Here is a 12,885-nt window from a genome sequence, read left to right on the forward strand (position 1 = left end):
CCAGAATTAACCACTATTGACATTTTGGGTTATGTGTTTTTAGAATTTAAATGTATACATATATGTTTGTTTATACGTATGTGTGTTTGTAATCACCCACAGAGGTATAGGGATAATAGTTTTCTACCCAGTTTCTTATCAGTTCAGGATCCATCAGGCAACGTTTTGATGAACACAGGGCTCTTGTTTTATTTGAAATATCAGAGTTGCCAGTGCAAGGACAATGCCTAGCACAGAGTAGAAATTGAATAAATATTTGTGGATATAGCTGGATATAAATATTTACCATCATTCTAGATCACTATCCAACTATACAAATTATTTTAGTGACTCAATAGAACTTCTAGTAGGGCTGCACCACATTTAGCTGTTTCTAGTCTTTAACTATAAAAACCACTGCTGAAGTAAATATTCTTGTCACTGCATAGCACATCATAAATTATTATTCAGAATTGTTATGCCCCAAAAGTGGAATTGTTGGATCAAAAATTGTGCATTTGTTTACTTTTGATAACATCTCTGAATGTCTGCTGGAGAAGAGGTGCCATTTTATATTCCCAGCGAAAGAATATGTTGTTTGGCTTTACTCGTATACTTGGGAGAATGGCCCTTTTTTTTGATTGAAATTTTTATTGAGATGCTGCTGGAAGAGATAATGTGGAGAGATCCTTTCTATACTTTGCCCAGATTTCCACAATGGAAGCATTTAACCATGTTACACTAACTATCATAACCACAGACCTCCCTTGATTTTTATCTGTACTCATTTGTGAGTGCCTCCAGTGAGCTCTGTGAAGTTTGCTACCTGTGTAGGTTTGCATATCTACTATTACACCAAGATATGAATAGTTCTACCCCTGTAAGATCCCTGCTGTCACCCTTTGGTAATTATACCGGTTTCTTCCTGTTCTCCCTATCTTCATCTTCCTGTAGATCATCCCCAGCAATCCCCACTAATCCATCCTCCATTTCCAGAGTTCTGTCACATAAAAATATTGTTTAAATGAAATCATAGCGTTTATTTTTAATTTTTTCACTCACCATAATTCCTTAGAGAGTCATCCAGATTGTTGCCATTACCAGCACTTGGTACATTTTTACTGCCGAGTCGTATTCCCCAGGAGGGTGTACCACAGTTTGCTTAATCATTCTTACTGAATGGAATCTGGCTCTTACAAACACAAAACTGCTATGAGTGTTGGTACATCAGTACAGAGTTTTCTGTTAAAGTGGAGTTTCATTTCTCTGGAATAAATGCCCAGGAGGGCAGGTGCCAGACTGGGAAGGGCATTCCAAGCCCACACAGGGTTGTGGGAGTCTTGAGTTTACAAGTTCCCTCCTGACCAAGGTTCCCTCAAGGCAGTGACATGGAAGGTTGGACAAGCAAGATAATTTAGACAGTCACATAAAAAAATTTAAAACCATTTTGAATTTGGCTTGAATGTGAGACAGACACAAGCACACAGATAGACAGACAGACAGGCAGACACACACACATTATCTTGCCTGAAGAAGAATATTTGCTTCTGAATATGTATCTGTCTCCTAAAGATAACCAGTCAGCTGCTCTTTGGATGAAGCTTAAATTGCTACTTTCCTTTGTTGAGTTTAATGTTGCTGCTTTTCTTTTCTTTTTTTTTTTTTTTGAGGTTGTTCTCTTCCCAGTAAGCACCACCTCACAAAAAACTGGTTTATAGACCATCTCTTGCATTAACAGCAAAAGCCCCAATAATCCTTTATTACCTGTGAATAGTAAGTGCCCAAGAATATTTGTTGAATAAATGCAGTAGTTTTCCAGTCTCAACAGACTTACGTTAGCTAATAACCTTGAGTACAGAGAGGCATTGTGAGCTGTGTTCACGAAGCATTAAGCTTAGAGTGAGAATGTTAATGCAGGCATAATGTAGTAAAATTGCCCGGCCCGAGCTGGTAATTGGAGTTTAGCCATGGCACATACATTTTTGCAGTCCTCTATGTTTTTCTTCTTTTCTACCATGAGAGCTCGTTCTTTGGAGACCCATGTCTGTGTCATCACCATCCAATAGTACTCATTAGGCCCCTCCATGCTGAGTACTGGCAGGTTTCATCCTTTTTAATGAGTATGAGTGTTGAAGTTGAAGGATAGGCTTTTATGTGACATTGCTTTGTCCTGGAAGGAGCAGTCTGTGAGTACACGTGATTTTGGCACACTGGTTCCTCAGCTCAGTAAGCTAATTAGATCAATCACATATGTCTGTTGGCAGGCTCTAGCTTCTTTAAAGTAAGAGGTAAGTCAGCTCATCTTTGAGCTGAGAGATGTTATCAGACAGGCGCTCTTTGTGGGCTTACCCATTAGTGGGCTCTTTTATCTTGATTTTGTAAATAGCCACTTCCTTTGCACAATGGATGTTTATGCTCCCCAGCTCCTTACTGATCACTTTTGTTACTTATGCTGTAGACCTTTTCAATCATCAGGCATTGCTTGTTGAGAGTACAGTGTTGTGTGTGCTTTGTTCTATATTATTGTTAGCTAGGTTTTTAAAAAGATGGTTTAAAATTAGATAATTATACAAAACATTTGACAGCATCTACGAAATCAAAATATATAAGGCAACAAGTCTCGTGTGGCCCTTGGTGGATTGTGAGATGTGCCCTATCTGCCTGGCCCCATTTTGCTTCAGTAGTTGGTGTTTGTAAGATCTCTTAATTTGTCCTTCAAAGTGTTTTTGATTTGCCTTATTCTGTATTCTCTTTGCTATCACCTGTGACACCTGTTTTATCTGTATTTTTTCTTTCTCTGTCTCTGCCTCTGTCTTCCTCTCCCCCTTCCTTCTCTCTTGCCCTTTCTCTTTCCCATCTGTCTGTTTCCATCTACCTCCCCTGCCTTATGGCAGCTTATCCATGTTTGTCTGTACCAGGCACATTTCCTTACAGTGTTCATTTGTCCTGTAATCATTTTGGTCAGAATTCTTTATGAGCCCTCCATTGCCTGATGAACTAGAGCTTTACTCCCTTGTTGGACTTTCACTGTCCAGTTCTTTACTTTCTACCAATGGGAGGACTTTTCAAGAGTAAGTTGTGTGCCCAGGTGACCTTGTTCACTGCTTCCCACAGGAGAGTGACCTGGCTAAGGGCTTGGGCACTGGAGTCATTGTTTGCTTGATATCAAATTACCATTTAGCCCCTTTCTTCTCTTTCTGCCTGTGATTTCTCATCTGTAAATACCGTATAGTAGTCTTTCATAAGAATTATAGTAGTCTTGCATAAGAATTTGGCAAAAGGGTGAAGTATTATATTGCCTAAAATGCCCCTCTAATAATTATGTTAGCACTTACGTGGTAATTTGTATGTAAGTCATGAGGCAAGTTGTCTTCTGCAGCTGTTAATGTATTTATTTTATCCTTACAAGAGGATAAACGTTGAGGAAAGAACTGTTAACATTCTGTTTTGTAGATAAGAAAACTGAGGCACAGAGAACTGGAGTGATTTGCCTATGCTTATACAGCAGGAAAGTGGCAAGGCTAGGATTTGAAAATAGGAAATTCAGGCATAGTGTCTGTGCTCTTAGACACTATACTTTATATCAAAATTCTGCTTGTATAGTAAAGAATGCAATTGAACTTCCTCTAGGACTCTATCTTTGGCTACCCCAGCTGCTAGTGATCTCTCTGTCTGAATTAAATATTCTTTTTTTTTTTTGATACTAGGCATTGAACTCGAGACAAGTACTTGCCAGGCAGGTGCTCATGCCGCTGAGCTAAATCCCCAGCCCCGGAACTAAATATTTTCATCGGCAGAGTGGGTTAATACTTGCCAAAGATTTCATTGTTTTGGATTCTTTAGTATGGATATTCCTGTATGGATACTAAAAAAAAATCACTTGGTTATAATTATTACATGCTGCCATACAGAATTTGGAATATGGAGACACCAAAGAAGACAAATGCACATGGAGATAACTATGATTCATAGGTTATCCATCCTCCTAGTCTTATTTATAATATATGTACAATGATGTAGGGCATATATACACTTTATACCCAAGTGTGGTCATGCATATTAGTTTTCATCTTGTTGTTCTTACTAGTATAGGCTGAGTTTGCTTGTATCATTAAATATATTTTAAATCACCATTATGGAACTCCTTTTAGTATTGGAGCTCAAACCTGATAGGAAGCACTAAGTTGTATCTTCAACCCTTTTTATTTTTTAATTTTGAGACAGCATCTTGCTAAGTTGTCCAGGCTGGTATTAAACTTTATGTCCTTCTAGCTACCTTCTGGGATAGCTGGTATTGTAGGTGTGCCCCACCATGCTTTCCTTAGAATGCAAATAGTTGAATTGCTTATTTAGTTAGCCTGTGGTGGACATACTGTTCAATTTTCTTAATGAGTCCAAACCTTTCTAGAGTGAAATGTGTCAAAGGCTGTGACCTTAAAAAGACTCCTGGTATATATGCAATATTGCTTTTCAAAAGATTTTGCCAGTTTATTGCTTTCTGTGGGATATCAGAGTGTTTCGTAGCACTCCCTGCCTCCCCTTGTAAAGTCAGAGTCTTGCTATGTAGCTCAGACTAGCTTTTAACTTGTGATCCTCCTGTCTGAACCTCCCTGCGCTGGCCTTGTAGACATGCAAATGTATGCATACTTGGCTCCATGGTCTGAGAAGGGGAAGAGGGAAGGACTGGTCGGCAGTGGTGGCTGAAAAGATAAGAAGTATAAAATATAAGTAACCTTTATTTTGGGGATGCTGGGAGAGACCCTCGACCCCCCGGGGTGCAGCATCTCCACCCCGGGGCCGGCCATCTCTCCCTGGAACACTCTCTCTGGAACACGTGGAGTGAGGCACATAAGTAGCCTTGGCCTGGGATGGAACCTAGGGGGTATTAGGGATGCACAGGTATCCCATTGGTCTTAGTTTGGCGCCAGAGGTAGGTTTGTAAGGGTGGGGGTATAGGGTTACAGGTAAATCTCTAGGGGCAGGGGAGGCAAGAGCTCCCTAATTCCGGCTGAGGCTTTTCCTGGCTAAAGTGTCCGGTCTGGGCCAGCAACCCTTTCATATTCCGTCTTATGATTATTAGGAAAAGGGGCGAAGATTCCTCTCTGTAACTACTTTCTGCTGGCTGAGGGCACTGTATTGGGGTCTAGGGGAGTCGACGGGATGACGGTTGATGTCTAGGTAGAAGCTGGTGCCAGGAGTTTTAGCCAGCACAACTTCACTGGGGAATGCACGTATATTAGACTGAAAAAAAAACAAAGAGACAAGATGTTATAAGGAGACATGGCACTGTCATATTTATGGACCCAAGTGAGGTAGAGGGAAAGATGTCTTTGATTTAGACCTGTTATTCTATCAGGATGATGTTGAGGTAGAAACATTTTTATGGCAAGGCAGAATTCTGAAAAATTAAACGTGGGATTAGGAGGAGTGAAGTTATGAGAGGTGTTTACTCCCCCATATGAAAGCATAAAAGTTAAAAGGTAGGTAGGTAAGGCTTGTCTCTGGTATATATGACGTTGGAGTCTGTAGGCAACCCTGTTAGAGAGACCTGCTATAGAAATGATCATTAATAGAATGTAAGAAATTAAGAACCAAAGTGGATAACAAAACATGACAACCTGTGAGTCATAAGGCAGAGATGAGTACCAAAAGGATGGTTAGATCTAGGGCCTGAGTGATGTGAAACCAGGATGGCAGTTTAAAAGGGAATAAAAGCATTTTAAGATTTAGGACTGGGACCTGCACAAAATAGGCCCTGTTTGTAACTGGCATAGGTTGACCTTTAATACTCGATGAGACATTGAGGATTTATTAGCCTAAAAACTCAGTAAGAACTCTGTATATGTGGCCTCTTATGTCCACGAATCTAGAGAATGTCTTACCTTGAGAGTTTTAATGTGATTTGGATTCTGAGACAGATATCCACTAAGGCGGTTGGCCCCTGTGACCTGTGAGGGTTACCAGTTAGGATGGCCAGGCCACTCTTTGGTGGCCAGGATAGCCCAACAGCCCTGGAATAAGGTCTTTTGGCAGTGACCTGTGAGGGCTACAAGGTAGGATGGCCCGGCCACTCTCTGGTGGCCAGGATAGCCTAAACAGCCCTGGAGTAAGGTCTCGAAGAATGCCAGGATGGGGGATTTTGTCTGATATCTTCTGATGAATTTGAGTGTGGCCCATGGTGGGGGGGGGGCAGGTAGCTTTACCTTGTGTAGATTTGTCTGTCTCAGAACTGTAAGTGTTATTTAAAATATGAACAACCATATCAAGGTCTCTGTGGAGCTTGAAGGTCAAGTTTTGCCTTGTGGTTTGAGATCTGGACTATAGTAAAAGTTATCTGTAGAATTAAGTAAGTATTTAGGAGCTTAATATTGGCATTTAAGACATGGCACTTGTTTACTATTAAAATTTTGTTACAGCTTTGCTAATGAAATAGATAACACAAGGCAGAGGTCCAGTTACATTGAGTCTAAAGTATGCTACAATAAGAAGACATATTACTTCATGAGTGCTCATCTGATTGATTTTCAGCAGTGATGTGATGTACTCCATAGAATTCTAAGACCTAAAAATTAGAGGAGATTGTAAAAATCACTTATTATAACTGTGTTTTGAAGACAAAGTAAGGTTCAGTAACTTGTAGAAGTGCACATAGCTGGCTTAAAGTAGAATGAGTATTAGGTTTCCAGTTTTCAAACTTACTGATTTTTCACTGTCATACTGTTCCTTGTTTACCTTTATCTACATACCTCCATCTGGCTCATTTGTAGTGAAATGCAGCTGGCTAACGTTGGAGGTACAGTTTACCACCACAGAACAGAATAATCTATGTTTCCAACTCTTCAGGGCATGAGTAAAGGGATTTTGATAGACTAATCAAACAGTTAAATGAAACATACTAATGCACATTGAAGCTAGGGGGAGGGAGGAACAAGGATGAAAATGATCACAGTGTGTTAGGTGTGAGTACAAAGCTGCTATAATGAAACCCATTAATCTGTATAAACCATTAAAAAACAGTGGGAAAATCCTCCTTTTTGCTTAGAGCTTCCCAAGTGCCAGTGCTAACTCGGATCCCAGGGGAGGAGTGTGAAGAGGAACCCTGAAATAAAGCCTGGCCCTCAAAGATTCTAGAGACACAGACCTCAGGTTCTGTGAGGTCGTTTAAAGTCTTTTGCTAACATATTTTTTTTTTGTTTGTTTGCATCATGAATTTGAGTGGCAGTTTGGCTTGGCAGTTTGGCTGTGTGGACTTTTCCTCCTCTCCCGTGGTGTTGAGACAAGGCGTGGTTGCAGGCTAGTCCACGGAAATGGCTCAGCCTGACTTAGTCTTGTCCCTGGAGCCAGTTCTCTGAGCCATCCACTTGCTGCAGCCTTAGTCTACAGGTTCTGCGTGTGGAAGTCCGCACAGACCTTACTGTGCTTTGTGTTTCCCTAAAGAGCACTGGCTTCTTAGAAGGTCTGCATAGCATGGATTAATGTTTTTATTTATCAGTAATATGGGATGAAAAGCAAATGCAATGCCTTTTGGTAGTTCAATTTTCTTGATATTGAAATGATTAAGGTATAAAAGGTTAGTATTTTCAAGGCTGTATGCACATGTTGCCTTACTCCCAATAGGATTGACTAAAATTACCAAGGCAGAGTATTTCTTTACTCTTCTTAGTCTCAGAATAACCTACGTCTATCACCTGTGGTTAACTGAGAAGAAAGAGGTTATCAATTCATTGTCTTGATGAATTAAAATTTCCAGCAAAAATAATAAAAAAGCCTTTTTGTGAAACCTCTTACTTTTGCCAGAAAGGCAAATACTTTAATACTATTTAATGTGTTTTTAAATGAGAAGCTTAGAAAACGAACTCTTTCTTTTCTTTTTTTTTTGGAGACAGTGCCTCACCATGTAGCTCACACTGGCCTTGAACTTGTAATTTTTATATTTCAGTCTCCCCAGTGCTGGGATCACAAGCTTATGTTACCATGCCTGGTATGAAAAGGACTTTGATTGATTGATTGATTGAAACAAGGTCTTGCTGTGTGGTTTAGGCTTGAGCTCATGGTGATTCTCCTGCCTCAACCTCCCAACTGCTGGACTATGAACCACAGGTGTGCGCCACCACACCTGGTGAAAAGGAACTTTTGAAAGATAGCTATCTTTAATAATTATCCCATTATTCTTTTTTTTTTTTTTGTCTTTTTCCTTTTTATTGGTACCGGGGATCAAACTCACGACTGCCTGCTTGCAAGGCAGGTGCTTATGCCACTGAGCTAAATCCCCAGCCCCTCATTCCATTTATCTTTTGGGACTATATTATTATTTAAACACAGATAGATAAATTTTTGATACAACCCTTTCTCCCTTTTATCTATTCATTTGTTCATTCATTCATTAGTTCACTTAACTATTTCCAGAAGGCCTAGTATGTGACAAACTTTGGACACAGTATTGAAGATACAGCCATGAACAAAATGTAAATGTTGCACAAATGTGGAATTTGTAAGTCTTGTGGACAAAAAGACAGGTTTTAGGGATGCTTTCTAGTTGTGGAGACATTTGAGCCAACCCTGGAGGAATAAGAAGAAATCTTAATTACCAAGGACTGAAAAATAGGCCTATCCAAGGTTGGATCTAGAAATGTCATGGGAAAGTGGGGAGAAATAGCCTGGCTTGATCATTAATATACATATATAGTGTGATGAAGAGAGAGGACCATGTAGATATTCAGGTTTGATAACACAGCCATTATTTCAATAACTATTTGTACTAGTTCTTTTTTTACAAGTAATACAGAATTAAAAAAAAATACACAGTAAGAAATCACTAGTTAATAGATTACATTTTTTCATTTTAGAAATAGTTGTTCAAGTTACAAAATTAAAGCATACAAAGTGGACATTCAAACAGTGAGACTGCAACCAGTTGTTTTCAATGATCCAACAAAAACTTAGTAATATGGTATTTTATCTTACACACCTAAACACACTTAGTGCTTTCTTTTCCCCTCTTTTTTACAATAACATTTACACATTTGGGGTTTTATTACTCCCATAGTTCTTATTACTTTTTTTTTTTTGGAAGAGAATAAAACCAAATGTGACAAAACAAAGCAGTCAAAACAAGGGGTGGACATAGTACATGATGTAAAAACAGAATACAAGGTAATCAACAATGGTCACCATAATGCCTCTTGCTACCTTAAAAAGAATTGCCTATATCATCAGGTATAATAAAGTTGAACAAAACAGTACAGAACAAAACCAATAGAATCTGAATGTTGGAGACATTACCAGACTTCAAAAGAAGATAACAGTCAAAGTTCTTTGTTTCTGTAGTGCCAAGGGTAGAACCTAAGCCTACAAGCATGCTAAGAAGTGCTCTTCCACCGAGCTCCTTCCCCAGCCCTGCTGCTCTTTCAGAACCTAGACTTTGTTTGTTACTCCTAGTGGACAAGCTTCTGAGCGAGGAGATACTCAAGGTCTCAGGTTCTGATCATAAAATACATTGCCTTTGATCCCCACTTAATCAGCTCTAGTAGATCCAACCTTCTGTGCATGCAGCTGGTGCCTTGTTTTGAAAACTGTGTGGCAGTTCTTTCTTTGGTTGGCTGTTCTGATTCAAGTGGATTATTACCTTTTTAGAAACTTGGATAGAATAGTGTGTTACATTCTTGTGCAGGCATGCTGTTGATTGGCTCTGTCTTGTCCCCTGTTGTTACTGAGGACTGTGGGCCATTATTACATTCTGTTGTGAGAAGTAGCAGAAAAGGCTGTAACACTCATGGCGTGCTTCTCTATGTCAGCATATAAATGTCAGCTCCTAGAGAAAGCTGCAGCCAAGGACTGCCTGACAGCTGAGTTTAAAGCTGTGAGATGATCTTCTCCAATGGCCTTGGAGTTTCTTAGACTTTCTGTTTTTGTTTGGAACAAAATCTTCTGTGGAAATCCAGGACATAAATCTGGTAAAAGCAATGAATTGACAAGAGTTTTAATCATTATTTTTAACGTATCCAAAGCACTACTTTTCCCCAAAGCTCTTAGGTTTCAATAGGCACAGTTGGGAAAATAGCTGATATTACTAATAGCTTGCAAGGAGATAAGAGACATTACCAAGTACACTGTCAGCATTTAATTTCTCTCATGAACCCACAAGGTAGACATCATCTCTATTTTACAGATGAGAGAGGTTTAATGTCCTGCTCGTGGTCATATGGTTAGTAAGACATGCAGCTGTTATTTCAGTCTGAGCGCCCTGACCAGCCAGTTCTCTAATTGTTAATCTGGTAGAATCTTATCACTAGATGCCTCAGGTCAGTGCCTCCACCAGCCCTGGAATCAGGAATTCTGAACTCTGGCTCATGGTTCTTTGCACTGCACCATAATGACAACTGCTTTGGAAATACGGAGAGACTTTTAACCAGTGGGCTAGTTTTCTGAAAACATGGTTCCCTTAAAATGCAGCGTTAACCATAGTTTAAGAATACCTTTTGTAAGGAAGATGAAGTATGTGACAAAGTAGAAATAAAAAATGTCTCTTTCTGTCTTCCTCCTTGCCACCTTTTGTGATTAGAATACTCAAAAGAATCTTTGGATTTTAAAAATGTTTTTGATTTTGGGGAGGTCAAACCCAGTGCCTGTCCATGCTAAGCGTGCACTCTACCACTGAGCTACATGTCCAGCCCAGCCCCTGAAAAAGGATTTTTTATTGGGGTGGGGGTTGAAAAAAAAGTAAACGACTGGTTTATTTATCTTGTTTTCCAGGTCACTGGTATTTTTTTTAAAATGAACTAAATCCTAGTAGCTTAATATGAAGCATAAATGCTTTTCAAATGGCAATATAAGTACATGGAGGCTTACATGTTATATAATACAAAGAGCCACTTTGTGTATTAATTCTTAAGATGGGTCTGGTAATCAGAGTTACAAAGGACTGAATATTAGAAAACATTGATTGAATATACTGAAGCAACCTTGAATGTATTGAACTGAATTTTTGTGGGTTGGTGGGGAAAGACAGTCATCTTTCCCTGCTCTAAGTGTCTTTATGGCCTTAGATATGTTTCTTAGGTGACTGATAGAGTGGTGTGTGTGGCTTGTCACACTGGTGTGCAGACTCTGAGGTGGATATTTGCATGGAGGAGTTGGTTGGGGGCTGCTCTCTGAGGTGGAGAGAAGGGAGTGGCCTGAGCAGAGGGCAGTGATGGACTCTCCTGGCTGACAGCCCTCCAGGGAGCTGGGATGATCCCTCAGAATGGAGGTGAGTTGGAGTGAGTGGTGTCACACACACCTTAGTCATGGGTGTGGGCTGTTCTCAGGGGAAGGCAGAATCTTGAGCAGAGTAGCTCTCTTCATTAGAAGGTAGTTCTCAAAGGTAGTCCTGTCAGCCAGGAGTGTTCTGCACAGCTGGGTGAATCCTAGGTGGGTGAATCAGTCCTACGGAGTGAGAAGTTGGTGTGGGAGAGTGGGTATTTTAGCATCATTCCAATACTGTTAACTTTTGAAATTCAGTAAAAGGGTAGGGAAAGGTGAAAAGAAGGTCATAGATATATAATCACTGTGGTCTGTGATTCTTTTGAGGTAGACCCATAGTTACACAGGATGTAATCTGTTAGTTACACAGGATGTAATCTGTTAACAAATTTGTGTGTGTTTGTGTTGAATGTTTGGTACGTAGCCCTGTAAAAATAGAACCTCCTTTTTATATAATTTATTAGTTCATGATGTGATTTATTCTCATATTAAGTTCCAAACCTTGCTAAGTCATAGGTACTTAAAGCACACACTCAAGAATGTGCTTGAGGAAAAGGCTGGGACCATGCTGCAGGGAGAAGATGAACATGGTTTACAATAAAAAGTTTTATAAGTGAAATTCCAGAAACTGATGCACAGGGAAAATTTAACGTGAGGATTGATGGTTAAAGAACTGAATTTGTATTTAAGGTAGTTCATATTTTTATGTAGTATAAATAATTATAGAAAAGCACGTATGGTTATATTTTAACTTGTAACTTAAGTTGTATACAATAAGCTATAGAATATATACAGCTGTGTCTTATAGTGTTGATTAGTGTGTGCCATGTAAGAGCAAATACACAAAAAGGCTTGAATCTACATTTTGGATACTAGTTCTCTCAGTAGATGTTAGTATATCCTAATGATGGTGAGGCTGTTACAGCTTTCAGTGACATAAACAGCCACTGTAGCATGCTTGCCATAGTTTACCACTATTGGTCTATCCTCTATCCTAGAGTAAAGTAATGAATTGGGGTATGTTAAATGGTTCATGTTTATTTTTATTTTTTTTTTGCTGATAGGATAATTGTTTGTATTTATAACATTTATTGAAGTTACTACTAACTAGTTAAACTTTTTGTTCTTGTACTAGGGATTGAGCCCAGGCCCTTTGTATCAGGCTATATTCCTACCCCTTCTAAAATTTTTAAATCTTGGGACAGTGTTGTGCTAAGTTTCCCAGGATAGACTTGAACTTGGGATGGTCATGCCTCACCCTCCCAAATGCTGTAATTATAGGCGTGTGCCACCATGTTTGGCTCAGTTGGATTTTACGTATATAGTTAGATCCTACTTAAGGAAAAAAAATAACCCAAGAAACAAAGAACACATCAGTAGTTACTAAAAATCCCCACGTGTTCAAGACTGAGTGATACCTTGTGATGATTGTAGTGCCAAGGTGCTAGTGTTTCAGCTTCTCTGAGCCATAATTTTTCCTATTCTCAACATTTTAATCTCTCCAAAATTGTATTTATAATATGTACAAGTTCTGCTGTACTCTTCTGATTTAATGGCTTAGCAAGCAGGCAGACATGATGTTTCTTTTGCGGTGGCTGTAGGGGATCATATTTTCACCAGTACATTCTCGTTTGCCTAGGTGAGTTGCTCACTTGTGTCATCCTC

The 12,885-nt window shown here is 39.4% G+C and overlaps 1 protein-coding gene across 4 annotated transcripts in view; it reads left to right on the top strand.

Moving 5' to 3' along the window:
• Positions 1 to 12,885, top strand: part of Fhip1a (FHF complex subunit HOOK interacting protein 1A) — a 264,660-nt gene that overhangs the window by 139,970 nt on the left and 111,805 nt on the right. The gene's annotated exons all lie outside the window — the stretch shown is intronic.

Source organism: Cavia porcellus, unplaced genomic scaffold (assembly GCF_034190915.1).
Source record: "Cavia porcellus strain 051 isolate PalLab524CR breed Dunkin Hartley unplaced genomic scaffold, mCavPor4.1 scaffold_14, whole genome shotgun sequence".
Classification (NCBI taxonomy): Eukaryota; Metazoa; Chordata; class Mammalia; order Rodentia; family Caviidae; genus Cavia; species Cavia porcellus.